Genomic DNA, 3607 nt, shown 5'->3' on the forward strand with positions numbered 1-3607 from the left:
TTTTATATTGAGAAAGCTTCACTCCTTCTACAGATACTATATGACCCAGGTATTCGATCTGGGTGCGAAACAAAGGGCATTTTTGGGGTTTCACCTTCAACCCATGCTTTTGTTAGTGACTCAACACCTGTTACAAGCGCTGTAGATGTTCCTCGAATGACGCAGCTTAACCTATGATGTCATCTAGGTAAATGAGTGTGGCTTCGAAGTTCAGATCACCCAGACATCATTCCATGAGCTGCTGAAAAGTACCTGGAGCGTTGGCCAAACCGAACGGCATACGGTTGAACTCGAATAAGCCCATAGGCAAGATGAAGGCAGTCTTGGTTCGATCCCTTTCTGACATCGGTACTTGCCAAGAGCCACTGGTGAGATCCAAGGTGGAGAATAATTTGGCTTTCCCCAGTGCCGACAAAGATTCTTAAATCCTGGGGAGAAGATACGAGTCTTTCACGGTACAGGCGTTTAGTTTCCGGTAGTTCACGCAAAAAGGCAAAGTGCCATCTTTCTTCCACACCAACACTATTGGCGCTGCCCAGGGACTTTGGCTTTCTCGGATAACGCCTTTCTGCAGCATCTGTCCCAACATACTCTTCACTTCTTGGTATAACTGCGGGGGAATTTGACCATATTGCTATCTTATGGGTGCCGTGTTTTCCGTGGGAATTCCGCATGCGTGCATTGAACCATGCGGAATCACCACATCCTATACATTGGACTGTGATATTTATCTTTAGGAAACTGAGCATTTCCGCAAGATAAATAAACATGCTGCGGTCTAGAAAGACGCGCCGCATGTCCGGTTACGCAGGTCTGCCAACTGCGTCCTTGAAGGCATAGTGGAGATGGGATTTCATAAAGTCCCCTCCACTATGCTGTAACATCTAGCTGCTATCAATGGAAAAATTAAAAAGTTATGCATTTGAAGGAGGGGAGGAAGAGAACGGAGACACAAAAACGGAGACACACGGAGCTGCGTGTGTACAAGGTGTACGGAGCGGAGCCGTGTGTACGAGGTGTACGGAGCGGAGCCGCATGTGTATGGGTTGTGCGGAGCGGAGCCATGTGTGTACAAGGTGTATGGAGTGGAGCCATGTGTGTACTTGATGTACGGAGCGGAGCCATGAGTACGAGGTGTAAGGAACGAACCCCTGTGTGTATGAAGTGTACGGAGCCATGTGTGTGTACGGGGTGTACGGAGTGGAGCCGCATGTGTACGTGGTGTAGAAAACGGAGCCCTGTGTGTACGGAGCTGAACTGTGTGTGTACGGAGCGGAGCAGAGCCGTGTGTGTTCGATGGTTTATGGAGTGGAGCCATGTGTGAACTGAGTGGAGCCGTGTGTGTACGAGGCATACAAAGCAGAACCATGTGTGTATGAGGTGTGCGGAGCCGTGCGTGTACGAGGTGTATGGTGGGGAGCATTCATACCTCCCAACCATCCCGGATCCAGTGGGGCAGTCCCGATTTTGAGAGTCTGCCCGCTGTCCCGGCCGGGAGTTTACTTTTCCCATGGACACAGGAGTACACAGTGGAGCCCCGAGGAGTACTTTAAAAGTTGCATGTGACGTTCCAGCGGAAGTGATGTGCTGGAAGCTGACCGGAAATGAAGTAATTTCAGGAGGAGATAGTGACGGAACCATGGAGGCACTTCAGGGAATGCGTCAGATCCATCACCGTGTCCTCCGACAGCATGGACAGTGGGATCACCTTGGAATCGGGGATGCCGGCTATGTGAGCGGATCATGATATGTCCTGCAACGGGAGGCTCAGGTGGGCATTACAATGGGACTTTTTCATAATGCTCTTCAAATAGACAATTTTTATTAATTATAGACACCAACAAGAGATTTTTTTAAAATTTGGTAAAATACAATAGAGGAAACAGGTCAGCACACACTTTAAGAATATAATAAATCATGACCCAGGCTATATGATATCTCCAAGAGGTTAGAGCAATGGCGGATCTTAATGGGGGCGGATGGGGCGGTCGCCCCGGGCCCAAGGTTTTTGGGGGGCCCAGGGCAGGGGCCAATCCGGTCGGTCGGCATCGCATCTGTGTGAGTCGCCCGCCGCCGCCCAGTGGCGTAGGAACTTGGAAGGGGGGCGGGCAGTCCCAGGCGGCACGCACGTGTGTGGGGGCGGCGCAGCACGGCAGGAGCAGAAGTTCCTCCTCTCTCTGTGCTGTGGCCGGGACTCGGGAGAGAAGCGTGGAGGCGGCCGGCGAGAGAGAGTATATCAGGCTCAGCCCAGGAGATTTTGGCAGCGGCTAGCGCAGGTGGGTCACTCACTGTCACCATTTGGGAGGAGGATGCTCTGCCTCTCCCCAGCCTCCCTGGCTGCTCACTCCAATCCAATGCATTATGCAATTTATGCGGCTGCCTCCATGCTCTGCCTCTCCCCAGCCTCCCTGGCTGCTCCCTCCAATGCATTATGCGGCTGCCTCCATGCTCAGTCAGCTGCTGAGCTCTCCCTGCGGGCAGCTTCCTTCCTCTGAGTGTCACTCACAACTTAAGTCACACTCACACACACAGCAGCCAGGCAGCCGCAGGCAGGCAGCCTGTGTTAAGCTGTGTGTACACACTGCGGATTTTGCTGCGGTTCCGCAGTGGTTTTTGACATCCGGAAGGGGTTCATTTAAGGGGATAATTCGTTGTATTAAATTGCGGAGACTCCCTGCAGCCTCAGTGACGTCAGCGGGAGTCCCAGCAATTTAATACAACGAATTAACCCCTTAAATTAACCCCTACAACTCCAAAATTTTACCCACAAACCCTCATATAATTAATAGTGATAGACATAAAAAAAAAACATGAAATGAAATGGTTAACTATATGTAAACCATGTGTCATTTCATGTTGGGCAGAAGAATGTTATACAAATGCCGGCAAATGTTTCAGCGGCTATTCTGCAATGAAGAACTGCATGAATTAGAAATATGTATATAAATGTGTCTCTATGACATGTATACAATTTATATATATATATATATATATATATATATATATATATGTATGTATATATATGTGTCTAGATCTATTAATATGCTTCTTTATTTAACCGGTCACTGTGATATTACTGTATTTGAAAAAAAAATTGGGCTTTTGGTGCGATTTTACCGCAAATCACACATCGGGTCCGTTTGCAATCGAATTTTTTCGCCATCCACACTGCGCTCGGGTACCTTCCTCTACTTCAAGCCAGCCTGCATTTATTCCCATCGCTGGGCTCTGGTTTTTAATTCCTTATTTTTGGTAATCATTAGTTCTGCCCTTGTCCCCTTATCCCTTCACGGCTTCCAATTGCTGGCGGTGGTATCAGGACCTTCCTACCACGTGATCTGCAGGTCCTGTGACCGCGCGTCATTCATTCAATCCCCAGTCCTTACCTCCAGCCTGACCCCGGCTGGCTTCCTCTCAGCACTTCTATTGGACCCCAAGTTTGGACCCCAATTTGGATCAGCGTAATACCTGACCCAGATCCAGAAAAAACGCCCGTCTCCTTTTGCCGACACTGGACCCCCTGGATCTCCGGAGGAACACCCAGTGGTATCTTCTCCCTGATGCATGGAACAGTGTTATACATGCTGCATAACCATTACAGGTTAGT

This window comes from Dendrobates tinctorius, unplaced genomic scaffold, assembly GCF_039654945.1.
Source record: "Dendrobates tinctorius isolate UK_male_01 unplaced genomic scaffold, ASM3965494v1 ptg000044l, whole genome shotgun sequence".
Classification (NCBI taxonomy): Eukaryota; Metazoa; Chordata; class Amphibia; order Anura; family Dendrobatidae; genus Dendrobates; species Dendrobates tinctorius.